Consider the following 26,497-nt stretch of genomic DNA (forward strand, 5'->3'; position numbering starts at 1 on the left):
ATTACTTGCAACTTACTTTCCCCTGTACAGAGATTGTGAAGTCTTTTGCGGTATAGGCTATCATGTTTGTGCACTCCAATATCATAACGTTAGGCCTTGTCACATACAGTACGTATACCTTTTGACAACGATCGAAGAGGCTTCGTAATATTTGAATCATTGTTTTGATCAGAAAATGTTAATGAGTGGAGACAATCTATGCATTTTGTGGGAAGCTAACTTCTCTGATCCTGAACAGGATATTTCAGCTCACAGTATGTTTCTTCTCTCTGTATTAACAGTTGCTAATGTACCCTGTAAAATGTGCATTCTAACCATCAATAGTTTCTGTTGCAACAATTTTTCGCAGTCCAATTAACCTAGTGCTTCAGTAAATGTTATTTTGGCGCAACATTCGTGTGTAAACTACTGTACTTTAGAACATTGAACTGATTTTTTTTTAAATCTACATTGCGTAAAAAATTATTCACATAGACCTACTGTAATTTTCGTGTAGATGATTGCTTGCAAAAAGCCAGCATAAATGTTGGATCAGATTTTAAGGATTTGCGCATGTGTAGTTGAAAATGAAGCTCGAACCGGCATGTACATTCAGTAGTACAGTGAACTGGAATTTAGCGAGAGATATGCACACTGTAGGTACTGGGATTTTTGAAGAGTTGTTTGAATCGCTGCATGGTCAAAGCACGGATCTACTACGGAGTTGGCGAGTAGGGAAGTAGAAGGACGTATGAAGGAGGGGGGACTGGGGGTAAAAATGGGGTTGAAACGGCAGGGTGGTCGAAAGGAGGGGCGCCCCGGCCGCGAAATTTTTTTCCCAAACAGGTTTGCAAATGTGCGTAAATAGTCGTTCATGATTGGTCGGTAAAGTTACGTCATCACCATAGAAACCTTCACTTCGAGGTTCTGCATCCATTTGTTGCAACGAAGATATACCCGTTCAAAATTACCCGAAGCTTTCCGTACATATATTTAGATATGTTTGGAATTGGTTTAGACATATTTAGCACACTAGTATTGTATGATTTACTTTGATCGAAGTTTTCTGTGAAGGCATTTATCGATAACTTCGCACAGTGAAAGTTTCGTACAGGGTACATCACACATGCGCTGTAGGCCTATATGTATTATAACTCTGTACACAGTGCAGTGACGGAAATATATCATACTATACACTCTACTGTTTTGCGTATATTTACTCAAGACTCGCGTCGTGAAGTTGCTTTTAGTGTAGGCCTACCCATTCCACGAAACGAATTCTGATTTCAATAGAACGGCTCACGAATCGTGGATAACGTAAACACGAACCAAATAGAAGGTAGCGTATGTATCATAAGTGAGGTCAACATGTAATCCAAGCATTAAACTCTGTACACAGTGCAGTGACGGAAATCTATCACACTATACTGTTTTGCGTATATTCACTCAAGACTCGCGTCGTGAAGTTGCTTTTAGTGTAGGCCTACCCATTCCACGAAACGAATTCTGATTTCAATAGAACGGCTCACGAATCGTGGATAACGTAAACACGAACCAAATAGAAGGTAGCGTATGTATCATAAGTGAGGTCAACATGTAATCCAAGCATTAAAAGTAAAGTTAGGACGTTTGAAGGGAAACCCCTTAACTAGACTCAATCAAGTGTCAGTGTGTAACCCAGTATATATGTCTTCGAACTTCCATGTGGGGCACAGTAATGACAAAATGTGCATTGTTTGCTTAATTGGGTTGCCCTCCCGACCCCCTACCCAACCCATTCATTTTGTTATCCCTTCGTACGCCAATGAAGTGATTTGTCACATGTCTACCAGGCGCGTATCCAGGATTTTCAAACCCGGGGGGCGCGAATTACTATCTAAGCGGAGCGCCACCATCGGTTGGCGCGCAGCGTACAAGAAAATTTCTTGTTTTGAAACCCCCCCAGATCACCGGAAACGGCACTTCTCGGGCTTGAAATGACCAACCAGATGTACACTTTTTGCCTGAGAACCAGGTATTTCTTAATAGTTTGTTTTTCCATCCATAACCTTTTTGAAGTTTGTCAACCCGGCACACATCATGTTCGACTTGATGGCATCTCCTGTGGGTCTTTGCTTTTGTATGTGATTCTACGTCGCGGCCCACAATACCCGTCAGCCCCACTTTTGAAGGTTTTAAGCCCCATATTTGTTCAGAATTTGAAAATTCACATTTCTCGTGAATAAACTCACTTGAAAACATACCCATAATGTTGTACAAAATTTCATCTACGGACAACCAATATTGAAAAACTTCCTTCAACCCCTAACAGACCGGTCAAAATTGCACGAGTAAAGGGAAGTGTGATGCAGAATGTTGGTCAGAAATTTTCGAAAATTCAGACACAGTTAAATTATTGGTGTAGAAATATTAAAACCTCTTATAACGGCTATTATCAAACTTGGTTGAAGGAAAAGAAAAAATAGCAGATATTTCCGAGAGCGAACACTACACACATAGGCGTAGGAGGCGCGGCGGCAGTGGCGGAGCTTGGGGTATTGGTCAGGAGTGGCGAGAATGGTCTGTAGGAGCGCTTTCGACACTATCTAAGCGGAGCGCCACCACTGGTTGGCGCGTAGCGTACATAAAATTTTTGAATAAAGATACTCCCTAGATCGCCGGAAATGACCCTTTCCGGGCCTGGCTAATTTGCAGATAAACGAAGAATAAGGTGTCATCGCGAAATTACAGCAACAAAATGTGACAAATGTCAGTAAGTAGATGAGAGCACAATAAAAAAGTTAATAATCTAGAATAAGTAAAAAGTGGTAAAGAGCTGAAAAAGGCGCCAGCAGTCCATTTGAGTCCGTCGGGGGGGGGGGGGGGGCATCCACCCCGACCGTATGGACGCTCCGCCACTGCGCGGCGGGGGTGCAGCCCCTAATTCGCCATTACTAATGTAAAAGAGAGTTTTGACATAATTGGACCTCCATGCTTTTTATACATCTACATGAGACATGTCGTTGTTTACATTAGCATCCCGCGAAATACTGCGCAATTTTAACTGACCGTACGGTACATGATGGCATGCGATGTAATAACCGATGCTTGCTTATATGATATTGACATGAACACGTTGAACGCGCGCGCTTCGCGCGCGAAAATTTTTGGTTATTTTTTCAGGCCAGTCGGACAGTTTTGAGGCTTTTCATCCTGGAACGCCATTTTCATGCTCACTGATATGATGTGATATCTGCTGTTTGCGTTACAAATTCGAACAGGCGCGTAGCGAGGAATTTGCCAAGGGAGGGGCGAAGCCTGTAGGCAAATTATCTAAGCGTAGCGCCACCATAGGTTGGCGCGAAGCGTACAAGAAAATTTTGGCCGAAAATGCCTCCCAGATCGCTGGAAATGGCACTACCCAGGACCATTTGTTAGCGCGAAGCGTACAAGCAAATTTTGGCCGAAAATGTCTCCCAGATCGCTGGAAATGACACTTCCCAGGCCTTGTAAGTTGCCTCTAAGCACTTTCTATTTTGAAATTACTTAGCGATATCATTTAAAAAAGAGGTTGCTGAATGGGGGGGGGGGGGGGGCGGGCGGTCGCCCCCATCCCAAAATGCGTCATGTTCCCCGACGACACGGTCGAGTTCGAGACCAGCCACAGTTGGTTTCATAGCACAATTCTACGTTATGATAGACCATATATAGTACATATATAGATCATTAGTGAGAGAGGAAAATGGAAACGTCAAAAAATGGAGTTGTCGGTGTAAGGGGTAAGGTGAGTCACACTTTTACGAAATCATTGATCCGTCACTGGCTACCCTTCAGCGCTGTAATGATGTCACTGTTCCTCTTTCTCTCCCCGGTGTCTTTGCGTTTTTCTTTTACTCCCTCCTTTTCTCCTTTTTCTCTCTTTCTTCTTTTTCTTTTCCCTTCCTTCCTCTCCTCCTCCTCTTTTTTCCCCTCTTTTTTCCTTTTTTCTTCTCTTTTTTTTCTCTCCTCTTTTTCTTACCCGGGGGGCGCGCGCCCCCAACGCCCCCCCTGGATACGCACCTGTCTACATAGAGATGGGGAAGGGTGTAGAACATATAGGAGGAGGTACATCGTGTGGCTAATTTGTGTATATTTCTGTTTCGTGCATGTGCATACATTGGGGGACTGTATCGGTAAGTTTGCCTCTCCAATCCTGTAAACAGATCGACTCTCCTGTATGTTTTAGTACCCAGTAACGTGGGTTCACATTCCAAAATTCTCCCGATCATTTTAGAAAGGGGAATGAACCTTTATGATCACACTATTTTAAGTGGATTCGATGGTTTTGATGGTGTTGCTGTGGAGTAGTTGAATGTCTACACTTAAGGTTGTGCTAAAGAAAACTAGTGTGAAGTGTGAAAACTGAACTGACCGATGTTAAAACCACTATTGCATAATTGCATGAAAAATCAGAAAATACAGTTATTCGATAAATAGCCGTTGGGTGGCCATGTTGCCCAACCAGTTATTATTCCTATATACAATAACGCCTGACAAAAAGAGGTGCGCATTATATCACGTTACCTACATGTAGCTATGTACCACATTTTAATAGCAGATGTATAGGTTATCTACTACTTGAAATCGGTTCGCAGGACTAGGAGAATGAGACCCCTCTTATATCGACCCCATTTTTAATATAGGATTTCAAGGGGGGGGGGCAGATCTGACTTAGGTAGAGCCTACACTTTTATGGAAAGGCCAGAGTGGAAAGAAGAATTTAAAACGGAGGTACATGTGGTCGTTGGCTTCTTGAATGCAAATCTCAGTAGCCCCGTCTCCTGAATTCTTTTTGAACATTGATGGTAATTGGTGCACTCCGAGGCATAATAAGACTACCAATTAGGTCTAAAATTGGCTCCATACACCATGCAGTTTTGCCTATGAACAATGTTTTTGTAAAGTCGTAAGAGGGGGGGGGGGCATGGGCGGCGATCATGGGGGCGGGTGAAATGTCCCCCAATATTTTAGGTGGGGGATATAGTTTCTAATATCCCCCCAATATTTGGTGGCATCGTTTTTTTTTTGTGGCTATAAATAGAAACTAATGTGTGAGATTATTTATCCAAATCATACCAGGCGGCGGCTAAAACTTCATCCAACACACGCTGCATGAGGTAAATGACACTTCGTGATCGTTTCTTTGACCTGTGACCGTACAGCAAGTTGTCTCTCAGGATTATTATCATAATGTCTGTACATCTCTTGTGTATGAGTGTAAGTACGTACAATCATATATATGATCCACATCGATATGGGTTCACTGGGTTTCCATTTGGCCTGTTTCCTACAAGATTTCTAACCGCAGGCGCGTAACCAAGGGGTGCGGGGGCGAAGGGGACGACCCCTTGAGAATATTTTTTGTATTTTTTATGATATCGCTAGTAATTTCAAAAAAAAAATAGATGCAACTTACAAGGCCTAGGAAGTGCCATTTCCAGCGATCTGGGAGGCATTTTCGGCCAAACTGTTCGTTTACACCTCGCGCCAACACGCTTATAGTTTGCCTAAAAGGTTCGCCACTCCTTTGGCAAATTCCTCGCTACGCACCTGTCCATCCGTGTCACAATTTGTTACTAAATATCACCAAAAAATGTCACAGGCTTTCACTTTTCAGAAAGTAGTTTTTACTTTTTTTCGAAATGAATTAGACGGACCGCACCCGTAATGAAATTTGGTTTGCCGATAAAAAAGGAAAACAGGGCTGTAGCAACCAGTATATATATATATATATATATATATATATATATATATATATATATATATATATATATATATATATATATATATATATATATATATATATATATATATATATATATATATATATATATATATATATATATATATATATATATATATATATATATATATATAAAAATAGATATAGATATACAAAATATCACGAAGCGTGCGAACAATTTTTGGGGATGAAAGTTGCTACGCGCCTGCACCCAAGCAAATCAATGTCCCCCAATATTTGAAACAAATCGCCCCCCATGGGGGGTGGGGCGGGGAGTGGTGTACACCCGCAGCAGTGACCTTCTTCTGAGCAGAATGTAACGTTGCCCCCTCCCTTTCTATTCAAGTGAATAATTTGGAAATTTTCTGATTAATGTTGAAATACCAAAATACTTTCATCTCGTCATTTCAAAAGTTTTTAGTTTTTTTTTTCCAAGCTTGCAGTAAAACAATATCCGGAAAATGCGTAAGATGTCTGATTATATTGCTGTCTTGATGACACTTGTAGTGACTCAATACTATCACGATAGATTTCGCCAGTCGATACAGTACTCGTTTTTTCTCGGAACTTACACTAGCCTCTTATCTTTGCTTTACTGGAAAGACACGACCATCATATTTGTTTTCATTATTTGCATATTACGTTTTCATTATATATTTTGTGTTGGACCCCTTTTTATATATATAAAATATCATTATTATTTAATAAAAATATGTCGTGAATAGTCAAGAGGCCGTCTAAATTGTGATTTGGTGAGTTGCAGTGTAATAACTTAATTAGACTATTTTTATCTTTTCCATAAAACCTATACGACCCATAACACGTAAACACGTTCAAGCTGCTGTATAGGATTCTATGAACGCATCATTACCAGAAAATTTTCGAGGTGCAAATGATAAATTGACATTTTGCAGCATATCGTTGAAGTCATCGTTTTTAGATCTAACGAATTTGCCATTTTGTTGTAAATTGCTATTATTTGAATTAGAAGCGTGATCATTTATCTCAAAAAGAGGGGAATTTCCCTCGTGGCCAATGGAAACGACTTGAACAAGTCTCCTTTTCAAAATCTAAACAACCAACGACACAGTGTAAAGCAGCGTTTCAAGAACGGTTGTTACTGTATGGTTGTATTTACCTGTTTGTTTGGTGTGATTCCCCGAAGCAACAGTATTGGCTTACTAAATGTGAAGATATTGCAATACATTCCAGATGGTGAACATACAGAAAGAAACAGACCTAGAATATTGCAATTGTCAAGGAAGAAACCCCACGTAATGTCTTGTGCTCCTTTCAAGTTTTGTATTGTTACAGTTAGTGTTAGGCTATGTACTACAACTTTTGTAGAAGGACAGGGACATCATAACGTTGAAGTTATGGCTTAGGTCTTCTCTAGTCATATAAGAAAAGTGCAGCCTAACTTAGGCCTAGTAGGCCAAAGGTTTTAGTTACAATATTCAATACTGCCGAAATGACAGCAGAAAGCGTGACCTAGGCTCAGCACAATGTAGGAATTGCTGAAATATGGTGATGCTAGCCTGTTACAGTGTTAGTTGCTTACAAGTTGAAGCCTGGGAGGTTTTCCTCGCTCAGAAAACTTGGGATCATATTAGTTTATTGAAGTAGTGTTCTACACTTGCGAGATTACCCAACTGTCCGAAAGGTTTTAGTCAAATTTAGTTATAAAAACCTACTCTTCAAGTACAGTACTCTTGAGTTGTTTCCTCTCCTGGGATATTGTGGATTTAAGTGCTAACCTGCCAGTGAGTAAAGGTCAAATGAAATGCAAGGTTTTCCAGAGATTGAGATTCCATATTCCATATCATAAACAAGCATTATGTAGTTTGTGTCACGAAAATACTCAGAAGGGGCTATAGCACCCCTCTCAAAATACTGCAGTGCTTTACACCACCCTTACTGGTCCAAGACAACCCATTATTGGAACATATCCATAATTTCCAGGGTTTGTGATGATAATGCTCATTTCCTATTGACGTATCTTCAGCTTCAATATCACTTTTACCTACTTTTACATAATTTACTTACTAAAAGTGTAGGAGTCTTTTACAGCTAACATGTGAAGTTGATTGCCCACAGAGACTGATGTAGTGTCACGTTGCTATCTGAATGCAAAAGTTCCTAAAAACTTTCATAATAGCTTCAGAAACAAAACTAAAATACTGTATAATCACTAAATTAAAAAGATCAAAGTGGAACTGCTACCATTGGTTTTTCTTTGTTGTGAGTATCCTTTTGTTTCTGAAGTTGTCTGAAATTTCTGAACAACTAATTTGATTTTGATTTAGTGTTTCACTTTTGATTTAGATGTCACTGAGGCTCGAACGGCTCCATGATGTAATCATTCAACCGTAGGAAGAAACCCTCTAGTGAATATGAAGACACAGACCGTACTGGTTAGAGGAGAGCAGGATATGAACCTATCAAACTTGTTTTGGTATCCTACACTTCTTGATGCACAGAGTTCCATAGGAATGGTAAGAATGAAGTAAATCTGGTTTGTTGTGACTTGATTCACCAAACCGCTGGCTAGTAAGCATGGTTAAGGAAGGGAATTTCCCCTGCCACTATTTATCACTATCATGTCATGATAACATTTCTTCCTTGCATATTTGAGAGCTAAATGCTGTTTAAAATAAACACATTTAGAGGGCATTCAAGGTTATACAAGCACTGGCATCCATTAGGGTGGTGAGCACTTGCCACCCCCCCCCCTCCATGGGCTACACTAGGGCTTCAAAATCACTATCAGAGAACATAAAATATCTGAAAAGTAAAAATGCCTCAGCTGGAGTCCCCAGGGACTCCCACCAGGGCTTAGATTTATACTTCATATAATTTATATTTTTCTCTCTAACATGTAAATACATGCTTTAAACTTAGTACAAGAGCATAAGAAGTCTCAGAGATGTTACAGGGCTCTTCTGAAGCACCCAGCTAGGGCTCAGATATACATTCAACAGAGTAAAATCAGATTAAGTGCTTCTATTCCTGACATGTCCACATGTGCTTTAATTTGCTGGCAGTTTTAAAAACTATGTGAAAATACTAAAGATTTGGAGAGCTTTGCAGTACTCTTGTAAGTCCAGCCACTATAAACAGAGAACACAATTGGAAATACCATCTACTAATCTGAGTATATACGGCTGCCAATACAGAATTGTCACTTGCTGAGCCAGTCACTGTAGTTGGTTTTAAAAAGTCTAATTGGTCTCAAAATTGAACTAACTTCACCCACTTGAATACGGTGGCTTAATAGGGACATAAGTGGGAAAATCGTTGTCCCCAAATTTCACAATTATTGCCTTTTTTATCTCATAACTACTTCAACTCAAAATTTTGAGGTTACAAGTGTTTTCATCTGCCAAATTTGTGGAAAGAACTGACCATATTGGATAGCTATTGACAAGCTGAACAGGGTACTCTATAAACCTTTGGTGATCTAAAGTCTGGAAAGAGACCCCCAGAGAGTGGTGTAACTAGGTCAATGTAGACAATGCAGTCTCCAGGGGCCTGGTGCCATTAAATGAAGAAAAATGATATAAAAACACCCATCCACCAAAGCTGACACACTAAATTAGATACAATTACAGTACAGGTATCTCCTGATGAGTGGAAATTAAAAAGACATTCTGTCCTCAATAGGAAACAAGGTGCGAAATTTCACAAATTTCTCACTAAAGACCACACCATGCATGGTTGGCTTTGTGTGAGGTTTGACTCTCCTTTGGGAGCTCATTTACATCACTGCACCACACCTTTATATGCCACTTCCACTAAACAATGGACAATCCGGTTCAAGTTTGATGGTTTACCGGTTACAGTAGTTGTTTTTACACTTACCTGGTTATTGGAATCTGAAGTGTACTTTCCTGGACTCTGGATTTTTTTTTCTGTGAATGTCCATGTATACAGGGTAGTGAGCTAGAGACATACACATATCTATTTCTGTTGACATTATCAATATCTACTATCAGTAGAACTTAAATGTCATTAACATCATTTTCTTTTTCTTCATTAGGTTAACTAGAATTATCCTGAAGCGAGCTATTAGGGGATCACCTACTCCACCTGTAGTTACCAGTTTTTGATGGAAGTGTTCGTACTGAGCTGACAAGGACAATGAATGGTTCATCATCTGATATTTCCTCCATGTGATGGTAATCACAGTAATGGTTAGTGTAGAACAGTGATAGTAATGTTTCAAGAACCTCTGGTAGATTTTATGGATAGCATTGCAGATCAAGGAATACCCTTTTTATCTCCATTCACTCTCACTAAAAGAATTTTATATAAAGTTTTAACTCATCCACTCAAAATACAACTGACAGAATTAATCCCTAGTAAGGACATTAACATGATCGGATTCTTGCTGGATTAATCCAGTACTTGGTATGTTTGTAATGAGCTTGCCATGACACAAAAGCTTCATAAACATCCTCTGGTACATTTTACCATTTGCCAAACTGAAATAAAAATTGCCTCCTGAGACTCAAATGAATAAAGTCTTCTAAGAACTCCTGACACTCCCAGAATGGTAAGACTGGAAGACAACTTGTTGGTTTCTATGAAAGTAGTTTGGGTTACCTACAAATATGTCTTCTGTTTAGGTGCAGTATATACTTATTTTCTTCAGATTAAAACAAAAACTTGAAATACCATTTTAGATATTCTATAATGATGTAGAAACATTAAAGGAGTCAACTCAGTCTGTATTGCTGAGCTAAACGTGTGTTAGAGGTATTTGTAATGAACACTCCATCAAACAAAAAAACCTTGATTAATTTAGTTAGGTCACACATAGGTCACGCAACTATGGATATAATCTGAACTTTGTACTTTGTTTGTTATGATGTTTATTTACTGTAGTACAGTAGAGTTGACTGTTTCAAGCACTTGCTTAAATGTTAGAAAAATATGATTCAAAACGTAATTGGACAGTACAATGCAAACCACCTCCACCTTTGATATTCATCTCAAAGATGTCTATCATATCAGCTGAAGATGATGGCTGGGTTTGCTTCTCCATTTTAATTCTTTGATATTGTTCTCCAAACTACTAATTAACTGTCGCACACCAGTTCTAAGATCCACAATCATATCCTGTGAGGCTAAAGAAACATTATTCAAATAAGGTGTACTCAAAACCAGAGACATTGAGAGCCAGGCACAGTTCCATGCACAATTGTGTCACCAGATCCACTTTGTTTAAGTCTTTGTTTATCCAAAGTTAAAGTATATCATTCTTTATCACACATTTCACCGGGCACTTAGCTGACAACTGCAGCCATCACCCAACCCCCACCCTCTCACACCAGGACTGCACAGAACAAAGTGTTATGAAATACCAGTATACATCTGAAGATAGTAAAATATGTACTTTAACTCAATCAATTAAAGTACAATGTCATCATTTCAGAAATCCTATAATTTCATCAACTTATAGACAGTACACTCATAGGCGTAGGAGCCCACTTTGATTTGTGGGGGGGGGGGGGTGCAAAGACTTGCGCGAAAATATAACCAAATGCGTGCGTTCAACATGTGAATGTACCGTGATATAGACATGCATCGGTAATTACATCACATGCCATTTACATACAATCATTTGCCGTGTTATTACCCTTCCAATTTGGTTAGAATTTTGGGGGAAGTTGTTACAATATTAATGATACACGTTTAACCATTGAAAAACTATTTTTAACTTTTCTTACAGTAGGTGGCCCGAAAAGTTATCACCATATTGCACGATTTTTCACAAAAATATTTGGTTGGGGGGGGGGGGCTCCAGCCCCCCAGGATTTGTAGGAATCCTTCATCATGTTTTCTTCAGGCTCCATTTTTTTCAGGGTGCCTCTGTTAAAACTCTTGTTTCTCAATTGAATATAAACCAGACTATGGATTGCTAATGGTATTGCTTAAAGTTTGTATTGAAGATTCAATGCTTGTCTCAATTTCAAATTAATGTTTCTTTATATTTCAATTAGTTTGGTATTAGGTGAGCTGATTATACACTGTGGGAAGCATTGTGAGACCTTGAACTCAACTTGTACAGTCTATAGATTTGTATTTTAGTTGTATTAGTTTCTTTACATTGTTATTATAATTATAACTAAGCATTTTATTTTGAAACTACAGTAGCATACCATACTGTATGTTTATAATAGAGTGTTCTGTGTTTGACAATGTTACATGATAGAATGCTTCTACTTGCAGACCGGGTGATTATAATTTACATTAATAATAACTTAATAACTGATGACCAAATGCATTTTGTTTTTTCTCATCATCAGGTAAACTGAAATTATTCAGTCCTGAGATCAGCCTTTTGAGGGATTTACCATATCCGGATTACAGCTGTTGGAAGAAATGTGTACAGTTTTCACGAGCAGGGTAATTATTGTATGGTCAACCACCTGATTCTTACCCCACCCACCCATCCCCCTCTTCCATGAGAATACAAGTGTTTAATTGGATATTTTTACTCCATGATGTATCAGATGATCCCTAAAGGGAAATTTCCCCAACGGAAAGTCTATCATCCAGCACCCCCCCTCCCCAACCCCCATTTATTCCAATCACTGCAAAACAAGACATAACATATGAACAATCTACAGTAGTTAGAATACTGCTAAACGTTGTGTCTTAAACACAGGGATCCTGTTTGACCTCTTTTGTTCAGTGTTTCTCTAACTGTAGCAAATTGAATCATAATTGTAGGTTTCAAGAGGATGAAATTCTGATGCCAAGTACTGTACATCTCTAATATTTCAAATCTGACCAATTTAAATGGTCATTAGACATCCATTGTTTCATGATGAAACAGTTTCATTTCCTGTGTGAACATATGCTGCTAATGAAGGCTTTCTATTGTCACAGTCTCTAGGTTGAGTGGATATTATGTAATTTATGACAAGGTCCACCCATCCCATCATATTAAATAGTTGTCATGGATAATGATAGGTATTGAGTATTGCACTATGACAAGCAACAGTTTATGATTCTATCACAAAAGATCATACAACACAATATGACAAGTTCTTGTAGGATTCAGCATGTTATGTCATCTGAAATCCTTAATGCATTTGCATTCTTTTTATGTTGTTAAAGTTAGTGTAATTCAGTAATTCTGTTATAAGAGTGTGTTTGGGTAGGGAAGGGGGGGGGAGTTGCATCAGGTTGCTGTCTATTGGCAAGGTTGGAAATAAAGTTACTGGGAAAGTTGTGAAGCAAAAACAACACAATTTATATAATAGAGCAGCCTCTGCTTCACACTTGTATACCCAATGTTTGACAAAAGTAATCCAGACCAGTTACTATACCTAACTTGGCTATTTGGTGTTCATACAAAGATGAACAACTTCATTGGCCTGCTGCACCAAATAACGCTAAAAGTACCAAACTTGATAGTATGCTGATCAATTTAGTCTAATCCAAAGGAATGCAAACATGTTACAAATTTTAGCCTATTATTTTGTTTATAGATAAATTTTCAATAAATTGACTGAACTTGCAATTATAGAGTTCAGGGACACAGAATCATTACAGCATTACAGTAGCTTGTGTATCTGTGAGCAATGGAATAACTGTTGAGTAAATATTAAAAAGACACACTCAATAACAAAGGTTTTATTGTTTGCATTAAAGCATATCTAGTTCTGATATTCTCAATATACAATAAGTGACAACTGATTCTTATTGTCTTTGTCTTTATCTCCTCGTTAGGTAAATGTGGATTAATCAGTCTTGAGATGATCTTTGGGGGTCACCTAATGCGGATCTTGCACAGAATGGTTGACAATATATAGCTGATGGTAATGGTAAGTGTATAATTATTGTATAGCAAGACTGGTAACTAGCTGGGCTGTAGTTATAATAAGATTTGAGTCTGGGTAGAAAATGACTTTGTTACTGCCTAATCCTGGAGGAACAGTAATTGTTTTGAAACTTGCTTGATCAACAAACTCCCTAAGGGTCTAAGTGAAGATAAGGTAGTACTCAGTCTTTACAATGTTGCCACACTCCTATGTATTACCAGCCTTACTTCCACAAAAATGTAGTAATGTACCTACTTGACATTATATCCTTTTGATATAAACACAAGATTTGCTGAGGCTAAGAAATTTATAAATAATTTAATATTAATCATGTATACTGCATCAGGAAGTGAGTCAGTGTTATTTACTATGAAGCCTACAGTATGTGCTTCCACTTGCTTAATGTAACATATGTAACAATTAAGTCTTTGTTAATAAAATGTACAATCACTAACTGGAACCATTTCTCCCTTTCCATTCTAACATAAATTCCTACCTACCCCTCTCAGTGCATCTAAAACTCAAGAAAATTGATATCAAATTTAAATCTGGAGATAATCTAGTCTTTATGCCATTTTCCAATGAGGTATATAATTTCCATTCTTACCCATTGTTTAATAGTGTTGATAGATTCTCTTAATGTGTTTAGTCTAAAGATGTACATTATTTGCACTTCAGCTATAGTACTGGCCATTCAAGAGATATTTCCATCAAACTCAAGCACATGTGCTTTCTACATCTATTTTCTGTTGCAGATAGCTCAAAAATTTGGTAGAAAACTTCCAGCAATTGTTAAAAGTTGTTTTATTGGCAAGGGGAAGGGGAAAGGGGGGCTTCAAACTCTTTGGATGTAACATCAGTTACCACTACAACTGTTGTAAATAACTAATTGTATTGATTAGCTCAGATACTAAACATATTCTTAAAAAGCAGCTGAGGTGCTTTGAATAATGATATTAGTCCTGTGCTGTTAGCTCTGTCAGTCCAACAAACCCCAAAATAGAAACAGAAATAGAACAATATATATATGCTGCCGGGCCATTCCACACCAAGTGGTCCCAACATGGAAAAATCAGAAAGGGTTTTAAGTTGTCTCTCTTTGTGTTTAATGTAAAGTAAGTAGGTTAGATTTTCATAAACGGTTAAAGTTTTCTTCTTCTGATTTCTCAATCTTGGATTATAGCAATTAGTATCGATCTCAAACTAAAGGCAAATTCACAGTGAATTATCAAACAATAATTGAAAGTAGAAGAAATCCTTTAATGAAAGGAAAGTCCAAGCTTTCTTTTAATGTGGCAGTTAAATGCAGTCTGCTTATTTATCTAATAACACAATTTAACATTTGTGATTATGTTAAAAATGCCACACTCTGGCTGTGACTTACGTGACAAAAATAGAAGGGAATGTTTACCTCCAATAATATATAGTGTGTGAGAGCAAAGTGAGCTACAATTGTAAAGGTAGCTATAAAGGTTGATCTGTAAAACCACAACTTTTGATCTATGTAACAAGCTTTAAAAAATTTAGGGACTCCGGAAGTGTGTGACTTACGTGACGTCACGTAAGTCACAAAGGGAAGTGTAACTTACGTGACAAGTTTACTCTCAACACTTTCACACAGTTTTGATGTCTTCTATACAATAACAGGTTTATCATAACACCTTCCTATTTATCAAAGATACCTACTCAGTTTTAAAATGCAGGAACAACATTTATAATGTGAAGTAAAATTGAAAGGTTACATAAGTGAATTGCAAAAAAAGGATCAAACATCTCAATCTTAGAACAATATTACTTGTTACCTTAAAGTCTCATGACGTGTTTGCCAAATTTAATCTTCAACTTTTCCAGCTAACTGCACTGAAAGCTCAGTGAAAATGTTACCCTTCTATGCTGTTTCCATATCAATATTCATTATTTTTATTTATTTATATGTCAATAAACAACAGATTTCTTAACAAGTCCATAGATTCTACAAAATTCAATCAAAATGTGCAAACCCGGCCGACAGATCATGCGCCAATCAAATCTCTCTGTTTTTTTAACAACGGTTATGCCTAGGTCTACTTTCACTTTCGTGGCTCTCCTGTGGTAGATTCGTTCTTTTGAATAGTATCTTTCTGTCGGTCTTACTGATGTAGCTTGCAAAATTGTATCATTTCATTCCATTGCAATGAATAAACAGGTATTTTCAAGAATTTCCTCTGTTAATTGGGTAAAAATAGTGGACGATAAGAGTATAAGTAAAGTAGGTTACATTTGTGTAATTAACGTGCTGATATGGGCGGTTGCAGTGATTTTACAGTAAATCGTTCGCGCCATACGGGCAACAGAAAATAAATTTCTTTTGTTTGATTGCGAAAGTTTTTCTCCATTAAACCCCCCTGGTGAGAGTGCATTTAGAAGTTAAGAAACATTGAATCTGCTTCGGAACTTTGTTTTATGAATTTCATCAGCAAACCCATATTGAGACTTTAAGTTCTTTAAATGTGAATTGCAGTCTACCCCTGAACTGCACAAGGTGCTTCAGGGGGTGAAATTTGTTTTAATAATGTTTTCGGGCTAGTTGGAGATTTTATCTACCAAAAGAGGCCATTTCCATGTTGTGGTGGTTGAAGGCACCATATTTGTAACCTTTCCTGGGTACAGTACATCATCTTATTTTACAACAACTCAGTCATCTACCTTAATATGAGAGGTCAGAGCTGGAACTACAACATAAGTAACTGACATTAGTGGATCTCTTTCAGTATTTATGTGGTTTTCCACATCTTGCCACCTTCTGCCTTTACCACATGGATTTATATCCATGGATTAATTTTTTAATCCAAATTCCCAAAAGTGACTAAAATGTTACCAAAAAGCTTAAAATTATAACCAAAAATTTAGAAATGCAAATACATTAGAAGTATTCTGTATTAACTAGTCTAGAGAAACTTGTTTACTCCTAATTAAGAAACTATTTAGCTACTGTAGCACTTAAACTGAGATATTTCGCAAAACTAGTCTGTAGGACTTTTTATGTACAAGTGAACACTTAGATTCTATTTTTATGTGGAACAGTGTTTCCTCTAAGAAATTTCCCATTGAGTCAAAATGGCTAATATCTGAATATTTGACTCACCGAGGGGAAAAGTTACTTTATTGAACTAAAAACACATCGGTCAATGTTTTGTGATTTTCACGATGTTAAATTTTGCCGACAGTATTAGTATTTGTAGCCAGGATTTTCAAAGTTGTAGGCACGACTATCTGAGTGGAGCGCCACCATCGGTTGGCGCGGAGCGTACAAGAAAATTTTTGGTTTTACAAACCCCCCCGATGGCCGGAAACGGCCCTTCCCGAGTGTTCATTCTGGTTCCCTGGCCTCTTGGTAACTTGAGACACCTCATTCAATATCACTTTTAAACCCCAAAACAAACGAGTTAAAATAGTACGTAATTCAATACTACATAATGTATTTAAAATTAGCAAGGTACATGTACAGAGTAAGCCAGTAACAACAGGCAACAAAGTGCTGCAGCTCTATAAAGTCTGTTAATAAACGATAGGCTTATTTGACTGTGGAATGTTTCTCAACTGAAATATTATCTGCATAAACGGGTTCCTAACTAGATGTTAAAAAACTGACAAGATCGGATCCTAGTCTTTTTCGGCAGGTAGAGTGTTGACAGCCTAGATGACAGAAGAATAGGTCACCTAATTTAGCCGTATTCTTGCTACGTTCATTTCAATAGTTTTTCCTGCCTAGACTCTAAAACTCGTCCAGCAAGCTTATGGATTTGAGTTATGGGTGTTTTAATAAAAAATAAAAAAAACTTGGCCAACAAAGTGTAGGCCCGGGCCTACAGTGCTACATACTGGCTACGCCCCTGTGTACTAAACATCGGCCAATCCAATGTCTGATTTTAAATTGAGGCTTGGAACCCTGAGCTTTATTTAAACGATGATTGCTAAATAATAACAAATTAGTTCGTTGCATATTACGCTTTATTTTTACAAGCTAAATTTGGCTCAAATATAGTGCACCACTTGCAATGCAGGGTAGGAATTTAGATTTGGCTCTGGGGGGCTATTTTGGAAAATGAAAAGTTAAAAACGCCCCCCCCCCCTTAATGTAATTACGAGGGCTTTTTTAAGGTTTAAGGGGCGCTTTTCCAAAGTTCAATATGCTGTTTACGGAAAAGGTTGTAAGCATTCATCAGGATCAAGTAAGCACGATTACCCTCTTCCTAGTTAGCTGCGACCGTATAGCAAATTCATTGAAAGTTTAATTTCCAAAATTTGCGATCGTTTAGCAAATAACGTCGATCCACCGAAAATATGACGAAAAACCAAAAACCCATCAACTGAAATAGAAAACACAGGTTTACTTCTACTGAAGGTGCCCTTTCCTCATGTATTTTTTCGTGTGTGGATAATATCACCAACCACCAAATACGAAACCATTATACCACTGAAAAGTAATCGAAGTTAAAACCTTCAATCCATGGCCACAGCAACTGTGTACGTAAAATACAACATTCCCTCTCTAAGACATAGCACATACCTACCAAACAACTGCCGATTTCCAGCATTTTTTTTTTTTTTTTTGCAAACCGATGGTTAGGATACATTTCCTATTGACTTAGTGTGGTTGTTAGGCTAACATGTGGTCGAAGGTTGCAGTATTTCATGGCTATTTTTGTTCTAGCTAACTGCGTCACAATTTAAAGAGATGCTTAGGCTAGATTTTCCCGTTGACTACGTGAAGTGTTTGGCTACCTTGCGCGCGACGAAAGCAGCAAGGAAAGTATGTAAACAAAGCTACGCAAAGTAGCCTATATTGTTTTCTTTTTTGTTTTGTTTTTGCAAACCGATGGTTAGGCTACATTTCCCATTGACTTAGTGTGGTTGTTAGGCTAACATGTTGTCAAAGATTGCAGTTTTTCTTGGATATTTTTATTTTTTATTTGCGACACAACTTTAGCGAATAAACAGATGGCTAGGTTAGAGTTCCATGTTGACTTAGTTTGAAGTTAGGCTACCATGTGGTTATTGTCGCTAGTACTGAAATTGCTAAGTGGAGGCCGTAATTGCAAGTGACTGCGCGAGAAGTTCATGGTGATTGTGCGCGACCCTTCCGCACTGCTTCAAATCTGATCAAATGTGATGCGGGATTGTGAGAACTGTTTGTGCGATTCGCGCTGCTACTGCAAACCCTAGCTAAAGCAAAATGCAAGTCACAATTAAATTTACACAGAGACCTGATATTACGAGGGCGATTTTCTTATATTTCTTTTCGCCCTCGCAATTGTGCTTTCGGAGGGCTTTTTTTAGCACTTGCTAGGGCGAATCGCCTGTCGCCCCCGCTTATTTCTGACCCTGTTGCAATGTAATGTAAGGTAGGCTATACAGATATTTTATTTAGTACACTGGTATTGCGAACCATCGTGGTGTAGGCAATGCAACAGTGCACGTGCACGTTACGAATATATGATTTAGCTTTACAACAATCGAGCTTAATCTACGTGACTGTATAGAAAAACAGCGCTACGGTAAAGTTAACGATCGTTAATTTAACATTTCTGACGATAAATTTACAGTAATAATTTCTTCACTTCAAGTTGAAGTTCTGAACACCAAACCTTTTGAAACGATTTGTTTTCTATTCACACTGTATAAAATTCAGGAGAAAATGAAACCCTCTTTTTTCTCTCTGCGTCAGTGCGTCAAATGCCAGTGCGTCAAATCGGCAAGCCATTGCGTCAAAATCTCGTCATAGCGGCTTAGCGGAAACACTGATGTGGAATAGACCCCTCCCCTACCCCCAATCTCAATATAATGAACTTGTAAAGATATCCTTAGCCTGTGTTACCTTGTATCTTTGGAAACTGTGAGAGGAAACTGAGCAGTTTCACACGTGTGACTTACGTGACAATTTTTTTGTGACTTACGTGACGTCGCTAATTTGCATACGAATACCGGTATTAAACGAATATCAATTAAATTTTAACTTGAAGTTATTCCTCAATGTGTCCTTTTCAGATGTAATAGGCAACTTAACAGATTTTTCTCAATACTTCACAGGATTTATTGATTTCTTTCAAAAAGTTGAAATTTTTCATTTCTCTGCGTGACTTACGTGACACAAGTTGAGGGCGCTATAATTCGCAATGGGAAAGCATTAACGTTTTGCAGTGGTGACAGAATTTATTGTAGGTATTCAAAGTTCAGGAATGATAGGCATATGACTTTACTCTAGACTTGCACTGAACTGGAGATTGAAAACAAGTGTACAGTAAAATGTCTCTCTGATTTGTGATTTACGTGACGTGGAATGGCCCTGTACAGTATACACACTGTGCACATATGTAGCCTACTGGTTAAACATTCCTTTTAGATAATTAAAAGTCTTTTAATTTAGTGAATTAGCAATTTAAGCATACACTACATTGCAAATATTTAAAAAGACATTGAAATATGCACAGTATGCACTATGCAGTGTGCACTATATATGTGTGTACATGTTCAGTACAGTGTTATTTTACACCAAGCACCATTAAATACACACTGTCCAAAATCATGTACAGTAAACACTGTACATGTATGTACTGGTTAAACAGTCCTTTTAAATTATTGACAGTCTTTTAATTTATTGAATTAGCAAAAGCATTCACTACATAGCAAATATTTAAAATGACATTGAAATATGCACAGTATTGAATGGAATGACCAGTACATATACATGTACAGTGTGTACTGTACATGATTGTGGACAGTGTGTATTTATTTAGTGCTTGGTGTAAAATAACACTGTACTGAACATGTACGTTAGCTCTACAGAAACATGCTTGCGAGGGCAAACAGTGGTAACATTGTATCTTTATTCAATGAGGCCATGTTAAACAACATTAGAAACTATTGAAATGTTTTTAATTAAAGGTGTTCTGTCTAAAACTCTGACTCCCTCCAACACCCCCCAACACCCTCCCCATAGTGCACTATGCAGATTTGTATACAGTATGTGACTTACTTTTACTGCATAGAGACTGCGTAAACATGCATTCGAGGTATACTTAATGATTTGGTATGGTTATCTTCTGCTTCAAATTGTCTACAGGTATGCATGTAACCCACCCACTTCCACCCACATCCTCTACCCAACCCTATATCAGAATAGAAAATGAATGTGAACCAGTGCGTACAGTGTGCACTATATATGTATATATATGCAAATGAGAAAAGCTTCATCCAATGAAATTGCAGCAGCACTGTGGACTTGGACTGTTGTTATGTCATGTGTGTATGGCATGACAACAGTGAACATTATATGCAAATGAGGAAAGCTTCATCCAATGAAATTGCAGCATCCATGAAAATGCAGAATGTCACACACGTGACCCAACAATGTCACACACGTGACCAAAAAAATCATGGCAGTAAAACTGATTTAAAGTAATTCCTATGGAATATCAAATCAGTGCTGTTCTGTGGTCATTACTAGAGTCAACATTTGCACTGCAAAATTGCATACTATGGAATGAAAATTCAGAATGTCATACACGTGACCCAACAATGTCACATACGTGACCAAATTTTTTTTTAGCTTATGTAGTATTATGCTAGTTTTTAGAAGTGAAATATTTGGTGAAATGTCTTGTTAGAATGGAAACACATTAAGGTAGTAACATGAGAAATTAGGTTTATCCAGCCCTGTTAGAAACTGAGGAATTTGCCAATGTTTTTTTGTCCAAAAAAGCCAGTTTCATTTCACGTCACACACGTAAAAGACCTTTATATAACCTCTCCCAGCACATGAATGTTCTGATTTTGGCTAAGCTATATGGTTTTGTAAAAGAGTCCCCCTAGTGCATACTTCAGGCATGAGACTCTTCCGCGGAAACGCGGATTTCCGATTTTTTTTTTTTTTTTTCATTTTCGTTTTTTATTATTTTTATTTATTTTTTATTTAATTTTTTATTTAATTTAATTTATTTATTTATTTTTTTTTTGCCGAACATGCTGGACTGTTAAGGGAAGGAACACCGAATTTGACCAGTGGTGGAATCAAGTAGCACAAAGCAAGCAAAAAAGCCTTTTTTTGGTTCAAAAAAGCTAATGGATAAATTATACAAGCAGAAATTCCACACTTTTTTGGCGAGTTACGTGATGTGATAGATTCCATCTAGAGTCCACCATTTTGCATCTAAGCCCTCCTTACCTGACAAAAAATTTCTAAAGGGGAGGGGGACACCCCCTCCCCTTAAACCCCTCCCCCAGGACAGCGATCGATAAATTTCAGATTTTTTCCCCGGCTCAGTCTCATCCCTGATACTTAAGTTCAGTACTACAATCAACCCAACTTTATTTACCTAAAAGTAGTTACTTAGTGGTAAAGTGCAGATCTCGCCATTTTTCGTCACACGTGACCGAGAATGGCCCTTTTACTAATTTTACTTTGTAATTTATTTTGAAACTACATGAGCATACCGTATGTTTATATTAGCTGTGTTATTTCTATGTGTTTGACAATGTTACATGACCGAATTCTGCTACTAGCAGACTTAGTTATGACAATTTAAATGAATAATAACATTACAACTGATGACCAAATGCATTTTGTTTTTCTCATCATCAGGTAAACTTCAATTATTCAGTCCTGAGATCAGCCTTTTTAGGGATTTACCAGTTTCATATCCGTAGTACAGCTCTTGGAAGAAATGTGTACAGTTTACATGAGCAGGGTAATGATTGTATGGTCCACCACCTGATTCTTACCTACACACCCTCCTCTGCCATGCGAATGCAAGTGTTTAGGTGGATATTCTTACTCCATAATGTGTCAGATGATCCCTTAAGGGACATTTCCCCACCAGAAAGTCCTTCATCCAGCACTCCCTACCCCCCAAAACCCCCTTCAATTTAAATCACTGCCAAACAAGACATAACATATTAACAATCTAAGTTTAGATACCTCTAAAGGTTGTGTCTTAGACTGACAGATTCTGTGAGACCTCTTTGGTTCAGTGTTTCTCTAATGGTAGCATCATCTCTACAAAGTGTACCATAACTGCAGGTTTCAAGAGGAGTAAATTCTGATGTGATTTCTATATTATAGCCATGGTCATCTCCAATCTTTGAAATCTGACCAATGTTAATGGTCATTAGACATCCATTGTTTCATTATGAAACAGTTCATTCCAATTTGAGCATCTAATGCTAATGACGGCTTTCTGTTGTCACTGTCCCCAGGTTTGAGTGGATATTATGTAATTTATGACAAGGTCCACCCATTGCATCATATTAAATAGTTGTCATGGATAATTATTAGAGGTATTGATTATTGACAAGCAACAGTTTATGATTCTATCACAGAAGATCATACAACACAATATGACAAGTTCTTGTAGGATTCAGCATGTTATGTCATTTGACATTCTTAATGCATTTTGTATTATTTTTATGTTCTTAAAGCTATTGTTTAGTTCAGTAATTTTGTTATAAGTGTGTGTAGGGGGGGGGGCAGGTTGCTGTCTATTGACAAAGGTGGAAATGAAGTTATTGGGATGGTTTTGGAAGCAAAGACAACAATATTTATGTATTAAAACAGCCTCACCTTGACACTGGTAAACTGATTGTTTGACAAAAGCAATCCTGACCAGTAATTAGGCCTAACTTTGCTTGACTTCAAAGTAACAAAATTAGGGATTTGGTGTTAAAACAAAAAAACAATCATGTTAAAAGTACCAAACTAGAAAGTGTGCTGCTCAATTAGCCTAATCCAAAGGATTACAAACATGTTACTAAATGTAACCTCTTGTTTTTTTTTATGGGTAAATTTTCAAAAACTGTTCAACTTGAAAATACTAAAAGTGCCTTTTAATGAAATGAATTTGCAGTCTATTGAGTTGTTTCAGTGACACAATGTCATTTTAGCATTAGCTTGTGAGCAATAGAAAAACTGGAGTAAATATTAAAAAGACATACTCAATAACAATGGATTTTATTGTTTACATTCAAACATATCTTGTTCTGATATTCTCAATATAAAATTAGTGACAACTGATACCTAATCCTTTTGTCCTTACCTCCTCATTAGGTAAATGTGGATTAATCAGTCTTGAGATGATCTTTGGGGGTCACATGATGCGGATGTTGCACAGAATGGTTTACAATATACTGATAGTAATGGTAAGTGCATAATAAGTGTATAGCAAGACTGTTAAGCTGGGTTGTACAGGTAGTTATAATTTAGATTTGAGCCAGGGTAGAATGTGATTTTGTTACTGCCTAATCCTGGGGAAAAGTAATTGTTTTGAATCTTGCTTGATCAGCAAGTTCCCTAAGGGCCAGAGGGGAAGATAAGGGCCTCAATATAACATACATACACCATATATTAAGCACTGAATGCCATACATTGTATTGTTAATATGCTGGGTCAACTTTATGAATGGGAGCAAATAGGCATGCAGTAAAATGTATGACAGGCTTTTAAAAATTCAATTTAGTTCATAAATTCATGTACCCTTACTATTAAATAGAGTCACTTCAAACAAAACAAGACCCATGATACCCACACTAAGTCTGGTTTATATTATGAGGAGGACTATCCTATCTCAGTAACGTACTAAAGAATATATTGTCACAAGTAGTTTAACTTGGCCAAAACTACAGTACACAGTACATAGTAAGGCTTCCATTGGTCCAGTAGTTACGTTAGATATACCTTCTAACTTAAGTTATCAACAACTTTGATATCCCAAGACTAGAGTATGCTATTTGAATAGGGTTAGTTATCTTGAAGGTAGCCTGTAAGCTCCTCCCAGTTTCTCCTTTTTCCATTCTTACCTTTCCTACCCTTCCCATCTCAGTGCTTCCAAAACTCAAGAAAATTGATGTCAAATTTAAATCTGAAGATAATCTAGTCTTTATGCCATTTGCCAATGAGCTATATAATAAGGGATTGCTAGTGGAAGTCTATAATTGGTTTACTGTAATGTGTGCATATGTTGTTGTCAGTCAGTAATACAAGACATGCATGTAGTTTCTGGATCCTATGCATTTCCTCAGAGTAAAATCCAAAGTAATTCAGGATTCCATTCTTAACCATTATTCAATAGTGTTGAAGGATTCTCTTAATGTGTTCTGTCTGAGATGTACATTATTTGCACTTCAGTTAAATAGTACTGGCCATTTCAGAGATATTTCCAGCAAACTCAAGCACATATGCTTTCTACATTGATTTCCTGATGCATACTGTGGAAGATTTGGTAGAAAAATTCCAGCAATTGTCCAAAGTTGTTTTATATTGGGGGGGGGGGGGGGAGCTTCAAAACTCTCGGGAGGTAACATGGAGTTGATCAGTTAGCACTACAAATGTTGTAAATAACTAATTGTTTTGATTACCTCAGATGCTAAACATATTCCTAAAGGGCAGCTTTAAAATAAAGACAAATGTGCTTTGAAATATAATATAATGATGTTAGTGCTGTGCTGTTAGCTATGTCAGTCCAGCAAACCCAAAATAAAAACAGAGATAGAACAAAATATATAAGCTGCCCTGAGAATACAGCTATATAAATGTTCATACTTATAATAAGACACAAGGAAATACATCGATGTCTGTTACAAAAATGATCACAGACATGATGAATATTCACCTTGATAAATCTAGTGAATGGAAAGTTGATTTTTTTTTGTATTTTCTCTCTAACCTTCAGGTGTATAATACAGTTATCAACATTTCTTCAGTACATTTCCTCCAAGAAAGTGAAAGAAAAAATCAAGTGGGAACACATCACTGCTGACATAACTTCCTTTGTGGATGAGAGTCGGGTGAGTCTTCACATAATAATTTCTCAAAAGTCAGTTTGTGAAATGGTAATAGTTTGTGTTGGATACCTTCTGATCAAATCTACATGCCATATATAGGTGAAGACAGCTTGCCTGTTAAGTAGTTTCATAAATAACATTAAATGCACTGTTTAAGTTTCCACCTGTTTAATTGTGTAGCGGTAACTATATTGAATAAAATTTATTACTATATTGTAGTATTGATGGAAGATTTCTCTAAACTGGAGACAGTTACTGAAATATTCCTAAATTATCAGTTCATCAGAAGACTTTGTTTAGAAAATCAAGATTGCCCATATGCCAGGCAAGCTAAGTTTTTGTAGTATGAACCTTGGTCTGAAATTGAGAAACTATGAAGTATCAAGTCTTTGAAGTTACATGTGCATTGTCACCTGTAATCGTGGTATCGTTTTGACCCATTAATACAATAAATCAGATGAGAGCGAATGAATTAGGGATTCTCCAGGCATCTATATTTAGATCTTACATCACCATATAACTAGTATTGCCAGTAGTCATAGCTCTAAAATAACTTTTGAATATATGCATGAAGCCATGAGATGCCATGTTCACTGCTATCCTAGATAGACCTAAGTAACATTTTACTCTTAACTATTTTCATTGCTCACAGGAAATTGTTCTAAACTGCAAACGTTTAATGTTGTATACATTGGCAAGATTTAACGTTGTATTACACAAATGTAGTAGTAATGATGATTGACCCATCCGGGCCATCCCTAGCATGGCTGTAGGCCAAATGCCCTGCCCCCCTCCCCCGCCCCCGCCCCAACCACCCTCAACAAAAATCAAATCGAGACAGAGGGTACAGTACAGCAGGGTTGCAACCATGTATTATTCATGGGGACTTAAATCAAGATAAAATCAAGAAGAAAGGGTTGATCCCTACTTTGAGAAACTACTTTTACAATAAATTTCTCAAGTACAGTATATGAAGATATAACATGTATATATATATGCAGTACAGCATACACAGTTGATAAATCTTCAAGATTGTTTCAAGAGTGACAAAACATAGCACATGTTTGAATCTATGTACAGTACCCTTCATGTTTTCAAATATCTTAAT

At 37.4% G+C, this 26,497-nt stretch overlaps 3 protein-coding genes and 1 long non-coding RNA gene across 6 annotated transcripts in view; 2 read left to right on the plus strand and 2 right to left on the minus strand.

Annotated features, from left to right (window-relative positions):
• The window catches only part of LOC139985116 (uncharacterized), a 364,233-nt gene that overhangs the window by 319,591 nt on the left and 18,145 nt on the right, over positions 1–26,497 (minus strand). The gene's annotated exons all lie outside the window — the stretch shown is intronic.
• LOC139985119 (uncharacterized) overlaps positions 1–26,497 on the minus strand; it is a 409,107-nt gene that overhangs the window by 250,857 nt on the left and 131,753 nt on the right. The gene's annotated exons all lie outside the window — the stretch shown is intronic.
• Positions 1–26,497, plus strand: part of LOC139985148 (cAMP-responsive element-binding protein-like 2) — a 246,692-nt gene that overhangs the window by 63,615 nt on the left and 156,580 nt on the right. The gene's annotated exons all lie outside the window — the stretch shown is intronic.
• On the plus strand, positions 6,491–24,789 carry LOC139985158 (uncharacterized). Of its 2 annotated transcripts, XR_011799319.1 has the most exons (7): positions 6,491–7,014; positions 8,066–8,235; positions 9,780–9,933; positions 12,052–12,151; positions 13,484–13,578; positions 22,196–22,301; positions 23,657–24,789. It is a non-coding gene; the product is annotated as an uncharacterized lncRNA (long non-coding RNA). The 2 variants fall into 2 exon arrangements; XR_011799320.1 differs by lacking the exon at positions 12,052–12,151 and having other exon boundaries at positions 6,492–7,014.

The sequence above is a fragment of the Apostichopus japonicus genome, chromosome 17 (assembly GCF_037975245.1).
Source record: "Apostichopus japonicus isolate 1M-3 chromosome 17, ASM3797524v1, whole genome shotgun sequence".
NCBI classification, from domain to species: Eukaryota; Metazoa; Echinodermata; class Holothuroidea; order Aspidochirotida; family Stichopodidae; genus Apostichopus; species Apostichopus japonicus.